This window comes from Schistocerca americana, chromosome X, assembly GCF_021461395.2.
Source record: "Schistocerca americana isolate TAMUIC-IGC-003095 chromosome X, iqSchAmer2.1, whole genome shotgun sequence".
NCBI classification, from domain to species: domain Eukaryota; kingdom Metazoa; phylum Arthropoda; class Insecta; order Orthoptera; family Acrididae; genus Schistocerca; species Schistocerca americana.
The window spans coordinates 41,293,681-41,306,766 of NC_060130.1; positions in this window are offsets into that span (position 1 = coordinate 41,293,681).

The window sequence follows — 13,086 nt, forward strand, 5'->3', positions numbered from 1 at the left end:
AGATTCCGAAGCTTCCCTTCAGTTTTACTGTATCCCTCTTACATTCTTATTGACGGTGAAACACTGAAATTGCATCGGAATGAAATGGAAAGAGCACAATGCCGACTTAAGTACAAGAAGACTGACTTTTCTTACTGGCTATGATTTAACCATTCCTGTGACACTAGTTATAGATTCCGATGCTACACTTCAGGTTTACTGTATCCCTCTGACCTTCTAATTGACGATGAAACACAGAAATTGCATCGGAATTAAATACAAAATGCACAATGCCGACTTAAGTACAAGAAGTCTGACTCTTCTTACTGACTGTTTTGAACAATTCCTGTGACACTAGTTATAGATTGCGATGCTTCACTTCAGGTTTACTGTATCCCTTGGACCTTCTTATTGAAGATGAAACACAGAAATTGCACCGGAATTAAATACAAAAGGCACAATGCCGACTTAAGTACAAGAAGACTGACTCTTCCTACTGTCAATGTTTTGAACGATTCCTGTGACGCAAGTTACAGATTCCGATGTTTCACTTCAGGTTTCCTGTATCTCTCTGACCTTCTAATTGACGATGAAACACAGAAAGTGCATCGGAATTAAATAGAAAAGGCACAGTGCCGACGTAAGTACAAGAAGACTGACTCTTCTTACTGTCTATGATTTGAACTATTCCTCTGACGCAAGTTACAGATTCCGATGCTTCACTTCAGGATTACTGTATCCCTCTGACATTCGTATTGACGATGAAACACTGGAATTGCATCGGTATGAAATAGAAAAAGCACAATGCCGACTTAAGTACAAGAAGACTGACTCTTCTCACTGACTATGATTTGAACCATTCCTGTGACACTAGTTGTAGATTCCGTTGCTACACTTCAGGTTTACTGTATCCCTCTGATCTTCTTATTGTCGATGAAACACAGAAATTGCATCGGAATTAAATAGAAAAGGCACAATGCCGTTTTAAGTACAAGAAGACTGACTCCTCGTACTGACTATGTTTTGAACCACTCCTGTGACGCTAGTTACAGATTCCGACGCTTCACTTCAGGTTAACTGTAGCCCTTGGATCTTCTTTTTGACGATGAAACACAGATATTGCATCGGAATTAAATACAAAAGGCACAATGCCGACTTAAGTACAAGAAGGCTGACTCTTCCTACTGTCTATGTTTTGAACCATTCCTGTGACACTAGTTATAGATTCCGATACGTCACTTCAGGTTTACTGTATCCCTCAGACCTTCTTTTTGACGATGAAACACAGAAATTGCATCGGAATTAAATGCAAAACGCACAATGCCGACTTAAGTACAAGAAGTCTCACTCCTCTTACTGACTGCTTTGAACCATTCCTGTGACACTAGTTATAGATTGTGATGCTTCACTTCAGGTTCTGTACCCCTCTGACCTTCTTATTGACGTTGAAACACAGAAATTGCATCGGACTTAAATACAAATGGCACAATGCCGACTTAAGTACAAGAAGACTGACTCTCCTTACTGTCTATAATTTCAACCATTCCTGTGACACTAGATATAGATTCAGATGCTTCACTTCAGGTTTACTGTATCCCTTGGACCTTCTTATTGAAGATGAAACACAGAAATTGCATCGGAATTAAATAGAAATGGCACAATGCCGACTTAAGTACAAGAAGACCGACTCTTCTTATTGTCTATGTTTTGAACCAATCCTCTGACGCAAGTTACAGATTCCGATGCTTCCCTTCAGGTTTACTGTATCCCTCTGACATTCTTGTTGACGATGAAACACTGAAATTGCATCGAAAAGAAATAGAAAAAGCACAATGCCGATTTAAGTACAAGAAGACTGACTTTTCTTACTGACTATGATTTGAAATATTCCTGTGACACTAGTTTTAGATTCCAATGCTACACTTCAGGTTTACTGTATCCCTCTGACCTTCTTATTGACGATGAAACACAGAAATTGCATCGGAATTAAATAGAAAAGGCACAATGCCGACTTAAGTACAAGAGGACTGACTCTTATAAACTGTCTATGTTTTGGACCACTCCTGTGACGCTAGTTACAGATTCCGATGCTTCACTTCAGGTTTACTGTAGCCCTTGGACCTTCTTATTGTCGATGAAACACAGATATAGCATCGGAATTAAATACAAAAAGCACAATGCCGACTTAAGTACAAGAAGACTGACTCTTCCTACTGTCTATGTTTTGAACCGTTCCTGTGACACTAGTTATAGATTCCGATGCTTCACTTCAGGTTTACTGTATCCCTCTGACCTTCTTTTTGACGATGAAACACAGAAATTGCACCGGAATTAAATACAAAAGGCACAATGCCGACTTAAGTACAAGAAGACTGACTCTTCCTACTGTCTATGTTTTGAACGATTCCTGTGACGCAAGTTACAGATTCCGATGTTTCTCTTCAGGTTTACTGTATCCCTCTGACCTTCTAATTGACGATGATACACAGAAATTGCATCGGAATTAAATAGAAAAGGCACAGTGCCTACTTAAGTACAAGAAGACTGACTCTTCTTACTGTCTATGTTTTGAACCACTCCTGTGACGCTAGTTACAGATTCCGATGCTTCACTTCAGGTTTACTGTAGCCCTTGGACCTTCCTATTGACGATGAAACACAGATATTGCATCTGAATTAAATGCAAAAGGCAAAATGGCGACTTAAGTACAAGAAGACTGACTCTTCCTACTGTCTATGTTTTGAACCATTCCTGTGACACTAGATATAGATTCCGATGCTTCACTTCAGGTTTACTGTATCCCTCTGACATACTTGTTGACGATGAAACACTGAAATTGCATCGAAATGAAATAGAAAAAGCACAATGCCGACTTAAGTACAAGAAGACTGACTTTTCTTACTTACTATGATTTGAACAATTCCTGTGACACTAGTTATAGATTCCGATGCTACACTTCAGGTTTACTGTATCCCTCTGACCTTCTTATTGACGATGAAACACAGAAATTGCATCGCAATTAAATAGAAAAGGCACAAAGCCGACTTAAGTACAAGAAGACTGACTCTTATAAACTGTCTATGTTTTGGACCACTCCTGTGACGCTAGTTGCAGATTCCGATGCTTCACTTCAGGTTAACTGTAGTCCTTGGACCTTCTTATTGTCGATGAAACACAGATATAGCATCGGAATTAAATACAAAACGCACAATGCCGACTTATGTACAAGAACACTGACTCTTCCTACTGTCTATGTTTTGAACCGTTCCTGTGACACTAGTTATAGATTCCGATGCTTCACTTCAGGTTTACTGTATACCTCTGACCTTTTATTTGACGATGAAACACAGAAATTGCACCGGAATTAAATACAAAAGGCACAATGCCGACTTAAGTACAAGAAGACTGACTCTTCCTACTGTCTATGTTTTGAACGATTCCTGTGACGCAAGTTACAGATTCCGATGTTTCACTTCAGGTTTACTGTATCCCTCTGACATTCTTATTGACGATGAAACACTGAAATTGCATCGGAATGAAATAGAAAAAGCACAATGCCGACTTAAGTACATGTGGACTGACTCATCCTACTGTCTATGTTTTGAAACTTTCCTGTGACACTAGTTATAGATTGCGATGCTTCACTTCAGGTTAACTGTATCCCTCTGACCTTCTTATGGACGTTGAAACACAGAAATTGCATCGGAATTAAATACAAATGGCACAATGCCGACTTAAGTACAAGAAGACTGACACTTCCTACTGTCTATGTTTTGAACCATTCCTGTGACACTAGTTATAGATTCCGATGCTACACTTCAGGTTTACTGTATCCCTCTGACCTTCTAATTGACGATGAAACACAGAAATTGCATCGGAATTAAATACAAAATGCACAATGCCGACTTAAGTACAAGAAGTCTGACTCTTCTTACTGACTGTTTTGAACCATTCCTGTGACACTAGTTATAGATTGCGATGCTTCACTTCAGGTTTACTGTATCCCTCTGACCTTCTTATTGACGTTGAAACAAAGAAATTGCATCGGACTTAAATACAAATGGCACAATGCCGACTTAAGTACAAGAAGACTGACTCTCCTTGCTGTCTATAACTTCAACCATTCCTGTGACACTAGATATAGATTCCGATGCCTCACTATAGGTTTACTGTATCCCTTGGACCTTCTTATTGAAGATGAAACACAGAAATTGCATCGGAATTAAATAGAAAAGGCACAATGCCGACTTAAGTACGAGAAGACCGACTATTCTTATTGTCTATGTTTTGAACCAATCCTCTGACGCAAGTTACAGATTCCGATGCTTCCCTTCAGGTTTACTGTATCCCTCTGACATTCTTGTTGACGGTGAAACACTGAAATTGCATCGAAAAGAAATAGAAAAAGCACAATGCCGATTTAAGTACAAGAAGACTGACTTTTCTTACTGACTATGATTTGAAATATTCCTGTGACACTAGTTATAGATTCCAATGCTACACTTCAGGTTTACTGTATCCCTCTGACCTTCTTTTTGACGATGAAACACAGAAATTGCACCGGAATTAAATGCAAAAGGCACAATGCCGACTTAAGTACAAGAAGACTGACTCTTCCTACTGTCTATGTTTTGAACGATACCTGTGACGCAAGTTACAGATTCCGATGTTTCTCTTCAGGTTTACTGTATCCCTCTGACCTTCTAATTGACAATGATACACAGAAATTGCATCGGAATTAAATAGAAAAGGCACAGTGCCGACTTAAGTACAAGGAGACTGACTCTTCTTACTGTCTATGTTTTGAACCACTCCTGTGACGCTAGTTACAGATTCCGATGCTTAACTTCAGGTTTACTGTATCCTTTGGACCTCCTTATTGGCGACGAAATACAGAAATTGCATCGTAATTAAATACAAAAGGCACAATGCCGACTTAAGTACAAGATGACTGACTCTTCCTACTGTCTATGTTTAGAACGATTCCTGTGACATTAGTTATAGATTCCGATGCTTCACTTCAGGTTTACTGTATCCTTTGGACCTCCTTATTGGCGACGAAATACAGAAATTGCATCGGAATTAAAGAGAAAAGGCACAATGCCGACTTAAGTACAAGAAGACTGACTCTTCCTACTGTCTATGTTTTGAACCACTCCTGTGACACTAGTTATAGATTCCGATGCTTCACCTCAGGTTCACTCTATCCCTCTGACCCTCTTATTGACGATTAAACACAGAAATCGCATCGGAATTAAATAGAAGATTCACAATGCCGTCTGAAGTACAAGCAGACTGACTCTTCTTAGTGTCTATGCTTTGAACCATTCCTGTGACGCTAGTTACAGATTCCGATGCTTCACTTCAGGTTTACTGTATCCCTCTGACCTTCTTATTGACGATGAGACACAGAAATTGCATCGGAATTAAATACAAAACGCACAATGCCGACTTAAGTACTAGGAGACTGACTCTTCTTAGTGACTAAGTTTTGAACCATTCCTGTGACACTAGTTAGAGATTCCGATGCTTCAATTCAGTTTTACAGTATCCCTCTGACCTTCTTTTTGACGATGAAACACAGAAATTGCATCGGAATTAAATAGAAAAGGCACAATGCCGACTTCAGTACAAGAGGACTGATTCTTCTTACAGTCTATTTTTTGAACCATTCCTGTGACACTAGTTATAGATTCCGATGCTTCACTTCAGATTTGGTGTATCCCTTGGACCTTCTTATTGACGATGAAACACAGAAATTGCATCGGAATTAGATACAAAAGCCACAATGCCGACATAAGTACAAGAAGACTGACTCTTCTTACTGACTCTGTTTTGAACCATTTCTGTGACACTAGTTATAGATTCCGATGCTTCACCTCAGGTTCACTGTATCCCTCTGACCTTCTTATTGACGTTGAAACACAGAAATTGCATCGGAATTAAATACAAATGGCACAATGCCGACTTAAGTACAAGAAGACTGACTCTCCTTAGTGCCTATAATTTGAACCATTCCTGTGACACTAGATATAGATTCCGATGCTTCACTTCAGGTTTACTGTATCCCTTGGACCTTCCTATTAATGTTGAAACACAGAAATTGCATCGGAATAAAATAGAAAAAGCACAATGCCGACTTAAGTACAAAAAGACTGACTCTTCTTACTGTCTATGTTTTGAACCATTCCTCTGACGCAAGTTACAGATTCCGAAGCTTCCCTTCAGTTTTACTGTATCCCTCTGCCATTCTTATTGACGGTGAAACACTGAAATTGCATCGGAAAGAAATGGAAAGAGCACAATGCCGACTTAAGTACAAGAAGACCGACTTTTCTTACTGGCTATGATTTAACCATTCCTGTGACACTAGTTACAGATTCCGATGCTTCACTTCAGGTTTACTGTATCCCTCTGACCTTCTTATTGACGATGAGACACAGAAATTGCATCGGAATTAAATACAAAACGCACAATGCCGACTTAAGTACTAGGAGACTGACTCTTCTTAGTGACTAAGTTTTGAACCATTCCTGTGACACTAGTTAGAGATTCCGATGCTTCAATTCAGGTTTACAGTATCCCTCTGACCTTTTTGACGATGAAACACAGAAATTGCATCGGAATTAAATAGAAAAGGCACAATGCCGACTTAAGTATAAGAGGACTGACTCTTCTTACAGTCTATTTTTTGAACCATTCCTGTGACACTAGTTATAGATTCCGATGCTCCACTTCAGGTTTAGTGTATCCCTTGGACCTTCTTATTGACGAAGAAACACAGAAATTGCATCGGAATTAAATACAAAAGCCACAATGCCGACATAAGTACAAGAAGACTGACTCTTCTTACTTACTATGTTTTGAACAATTTCTGTGACACTAGTTATAGATTCCGATGCTTCACATCAGGTTCACTGTATCCCTCTGACCTTCTTATTGACGATGAAACACAGAAATTGCATCGGAATTAAATACAAAAGGCACAATGCCGACTTAAGTACATGTGGACTGACTCTTCCTACTGTCTATGTTTTGAAACATTCCTGTGACACTAGTTATAGATTGCGATGCTTCACTTCAGGTTAACTGTATCCCTCTGACCTTCTTATTGACGTTGAAACACAGAAATTGCATCGGAATTAAATACAAATGGCACAATGCCGACTTAAGTACAAGAAGACTGACTCTCCTTAGTGCCTATAATTTGAACCATTCCTGTGACACTAGATATAGATTCCGATGCTTCACTTCAGGTTTACTGTATCCCTTGGACCTTCTTATTAATGTTGAAACACAGAAATTGCATCGGAATAAAATAGAAAAAGCACAATGCCGACATAAGTACAAAAAGACTGACTCTTCTTACTGTCTATGTTTTGAACCATTCCTCTGACGCAAGTTACAGATCCCGAAGCTTCCCTTCAGTTTTACTGTATCCCTCTGACATTCTTATTGACGGTGAAACACTGAAATTGCATCGGAATGAAATGGAAAGAGCACAATGCCGACTTAAGTACAAGAAGACTGACTTTTCTTACTGGCTATGATTTAACCATTCCTGTGACACTAGTTATAGATTCCGATGCTTCCCTTCAGGTTTACTGTATCCCTCTGACATTCTTGTTGTTGATGAAACACTGAAATTGCATCGAAAAGAAATAGAAAAAGCACAATGCCGATTTAAGTACAAGAAGACTGACTTTTCTTACTGACTATGATTTGAATTATTCCTGTGACACTAGTTTTAGATTCCAATGCTACACTTCAGGTTTACTGTATCCCTCTGACCTTCTTATTGACGATGAAACACAGAAATTGCATCGGAATTAAATAGAAAAGGCACAATGCCGACTTAAGTACAAGAAGACTGACTCTTATAAACTGTCTATGTTTGGACCACTCCTGTGACGCTAGTTACAGATTCCGATGCTTCACGTCAGGTTTACTGTAGCCCTTGGACCTTCTTATTGTCGGTGAAACACAGATATAGCATCGGAATTAAATACAAAAAGCACAATGCCGACTTAAGTACAAGAAGACTCACTCTTACTACTGTCTATGTTTTGAACCGTTCCTGTGACACTAGTTATAGATTCCGATGCTTCACTTCAGGTTTACTGTATCCCTCTGACCTTCTTTTTGACGATGAAACACAGAAATTGCACCGGAATTAAATACAAATGGCACAATGCCGACTTAAGTACAAGAAGACTGACTCTTCCTACTGTCTATGTTTTGAACGATTCCTGTGACGCAAGTTACAGATTCCGATGTTTCTCTTTAGGTTTACTGTATCCCTCTGACCTTCTAATTGACGATGATACACAGAAATTGCATCGGAATTAAATAGAAAAGGCACAGTGCCTACTTAAGTACAAGAAGACTGACTCTTCTTACTGTCTATGTTTTGAACCACTCCTGTGACGCTAGTTACAGATTCCGATGCTTCACTTCAGGTTTACTGTAGCCCTTGGACCTTCCTATTGACGATGAAACACAGATATTGCATCTGAATTAAATGCAAAAGGCAAAATGGCGACTTAAGTACAAGAAAACTGACTCTTCCTACTGTCTATGTTTTGAACCATTCCTGTGACACTAGATATAGATTCCGATGCTTCACTTCAGGTTTACTGTATCCCTCTGACATTCTTGTTGACGATGAAACACTGAAATTGCATCGAAATGAAATAGAAAAAGCACAATGCCGACTTAAGTACAAGAAGACTGACTTTTCTTACTTACTATGATTTAAACAATTCCTGTGACACTAGTTATAGATTCCGATGCTACACTTCAGGTTTACTGTATCCCTCTGACCTTCTTATTGACGATGAAACACAGAAATTGCATCGCAATTAAATAGAAAAGGCACAAAGCCGACTTAAGTACAAGAAGACTGACTCTTATAAACTGTCTATGTTTTGGACCACTCCTGTGACGCTAGTTGCAGATTCCGATGCTTCACTTCAGGTTTACTGTAGTCCTTGGACCTACTTATTGTCGATGAAACACAGATATAGCATCGGAATTAAATACAAAAAGCACAATGCCGACTTATGTACAAGAACACTGACTCTTCCTACTGTCTATGTTTTGAACCGTTCCTGTGACACTAGTTATAGATTCCGATGCTTCACTTCAGGTTTACTGTATACCTCTGACCTTTTATTTGACGATGAAACACAGAAATTGCACCGGAATTAAATACAAAAGGCACAATGCCGACTTAAGTACAAGAAGACTGACTCTTCCTACTGTCTATGTTTTGAACGATTCCTGTGACGCAAGTTACAGATTCCGATGTTTCACTTCAGGTTTACTGTATACCTCTGACATTCTTATTGACGATGAAACACTGAAATTGCATCGGAATGAAATAGAAAAAGCACAATGCCGACTTAAGTACATGTGGACTGACTCATCCTACTGTCTATGTTTTGAAACTTTCCTGTGACACTAGTTATAGATTGCGATGCTTCACTTCAGGTTAACTGTATCCCTCTGACCTTCTTATGGACGTTGAAACACAGAAATTGCATCGGAATTAAATACAAATGGCACAATGCCGACTTAAGTACAAGAAGACTGACACTTCCTACTGTCTATGTTTTGAACCATTCCTGTGACACTAGTTATAGATTCCGATGCTACACTTCAGGTTTACTGTATCCCTCTGACCTTCTAATTGACGATGAAACACAGAAATTGCATCGGAATTAAATACAAAATGCACAATGCCGACTTAAGTACAAGAAGTCTGACTCTTCTTACTGACTGTTTTGAACCATTCCTGTGACACTAGTTATAGATTGCGATGCTTCACTTCAGGTTTACTGTATCCCTCTGACCTTCTTATTGACGTTGAAACACAGAAATTGCATCGGACTTAAATACAAATGGCACAATGACGACTTAAGTACAAGAAGACTGACTCTCCTTGCTGTCTATAACTTCAACCATTCCTGTGACACTAGATATAGATTCCGATGCTTCACTATAGGTTTACTGTATCTCTTGGACATTCTTATTGAAGATGAAACACAGAAATTGCATCGGAATTAAATAGAAAAGGCACAATGCCGACTTAAGTACGAGAAGACCGACTCTTCTTACTGTCTATGTTTTGAACCAATCCTCTGACGCAAGTTACAGATTCCGACGCTTCCCTTCAGGTTTACTGTATCCCTCTGACATTCTTGTTGACGGTGAAACACTGAAATTGCTTCGAAAAGAAATAGAAAAAGCACAATGCCGATTTAAGTACAAGAAGACTGACTTTTCTTACTGACTATGATTTGAAATATTCCTGTGACACTAGTTATAGATTCCAATGCTACACTTCAGGTTTACTGTATCCCTCTGACCTTCTATTTGACGATGAAACACAGAAATTGCACCGGAATTAAATGCAAAAGGCACAATGCCGACTTAAGTACAAGAAGACTGACTCTTCCTACTGTCTATGTTTTGAACGATACCTGTGACGCAAGTTACAGATTCCGATGTTTCTCTTCAGGTTTACTGTATCCCTCTGACCTTCTAATTGACGATGATACACAGAAATTGCATCGGAATTAAATAGAAAAGGCACAGTGCAGACTTAAGTACAAGGAGACTGACTCTTCTTACTGTCTATGCTTTGAACCACTCCTGTGACGCTAGTTACAGATTCCGATGCTTCACTTCAGGTTTACTGTAGCCCTAGGACCTTCCTATTGATGATGAAACACAGATATTGCATCTGAATTAAATGCAAAAGTCAAAATGGCGACCTAAGTACAAGAAGACTGACTCTTCCTACTGTCTATGTTTTGAACCATTCCTGTGACACTAGATATAGATTCCGATGCTTCACTTCAGGTTTACTGTATCCCTCTGACCTTCTAATTGACGATGAAACACAGAAATTGCATCGGAATTAAATACAAAATGCACAATGCCGACTTAAGTACAAGAAGTCTGACTCTTCTTGTTGACTGCTTTGAACCATTCCTGTGACACTAGTTATAGATTGCGATGCTTCACTTCAGGTTTACTGTATCCCTTGGACCTTCTTATTGAAGATGAAACACAGAAATTGCACCGGAATTAAAAACAAAAGGCACAATGCCGACTTAAGTACAAGAAGACTGACTCTTCCTACTGTCTATGTTTTGAACGATTCCTGTGACGCAAGTTACAGATTCCGATGTTTCACTTCAGGTTTACTGTATCCCTCTGACATTCGTATTGACGATGAAACACTGGAATTGCATCGGTATGAAATAGAAAAGCACAATGCCGACTTAAGTACAAGAAGTCTGACTCTTCTCACTGACTATGATTTGAACCATTCCTGTGACACTAGTTGTAGATTCCGTTGCTACACTTCAGGTTTACTGTATCCCTCTGATCTTCTTATTGTCGATGAAACACAGAAATTGCATCGGAATTAAATAGAAAAGGCACAATGCCGACTTAAGTACAAGAAGACTGACTCCTCGTAATGACTATGTTTTGAACCACTCCTGTGACGCTAGTTACAGATTCCGATGCTTCACTTCAGGTTAACTGTAGCCCTTGGACCTTCTTTTTGACGATGAAACACAGATATTGCATCGGAATTAAATAGAAAAGGCACAATACCGACTTAAGTACAAGAAGACCGACTCTTCTTATTGTCTATGTTTTGAACCAATCCTCTGACGCAAGTTACAGATTCCGATGCTTCCCTTCAGGTTTACAGTATCCCTCTGACATTCTTGTTGACGATGAAACACTGAAATTGCATCGAAAAGAAATAGAAAAAGCACAATGCCGATTTAAGTACAAGAAGACTGACTTTTCTTACTGACTATGATTTGAAATATTCCTGTGACACTAGTTATAGATTCCAATGCTACACTTCAGGTTTACTGTATCCCTCTGACCTTCTTATTGACCATGAAACACAGAAATTGCATCGGAATTAAATAGAAAAGGCACAATGCCGACTTAAGTACAAGAAGACTGACTCTTATAAACTGTCTATGTTTTGGACCACTCCTGTTACGCTAGTTACAGATTACGATGCTTCACTTCAGGTTTACTGTAGCCCTTGGACCTTCTTAGTGTCGATGAAACACAGATATAGCATCGGAATTAAATACAAAAAGCACAATGCCGACTTAAGTACAAGAAGACTGACTCTTCCTACTGTCTATGTTTGGAACCGTTCCTGTGACACTAGTTATAGATTCCGATGCTTCACTTCAGGTTTACTGTATCCCTCTGACCTTCTTTTTGACGATGAAACACAGAAATTGCACCGGAATTAAATACAAAAGGCTCAATGCCGACTTAAGTACAAGAAGACTGACTCTTCCTACTGTCTATGTTTTGAACGATTCCTGTGACGCAAGTTACAGATTCCGATGATTCTCTTCAGGTTTACTGTATCCCTCTGACCTTCTAATTGACGATGATACACAGAAATTGCATCGGATTTAAATAGAAAAGGCACAGTGCCGACTTAAGTACAAGAAGACTGACTCTTCTTACTGTCTATGTTTTGAACCACTCCTGTGACGCTAGTTACAGATTCCGATGCTTCACTTCAGCTTCACTGTAGCCCTTGGACCTTCATATTGACGATGAAACACAGATATTGCATCTGAATTAAATGCAAAAGGCAAAATGGCGACTTAAGTACAAGAAGACTGACTCTTCCTACTGTCTATGTTTTGAACCATTCCTGTGACACTAGATATAGATTCCGATGCTTCACTTCAGGTTTACTGTATCCCTTGGACCTTCTTATTGACGATGAAACACAGATATTGCATCGGAATTAAATAGAAAAGCACAATGCCGACTTAAGTACAAGAAGACTGACTTTTTTTACTGTCTATGTTTTGAACTATTCCTCTGACGCTAGTTACAGATTCCGATGCTTCACTTCAGGTTAACTATAGCCCTTGGACCTTCTTATTGACGATGAAACACAGATATTGCATCGGAATTAAATACAAAAGTCACAATATCGACTTAGGTACAAGAAGACTGACTCTTCCTACTGTCTATGTTTTGAACCATTCCTGTGACACAAGTTATAGATTCCGATGCTTCACTTCAGGTTTACTG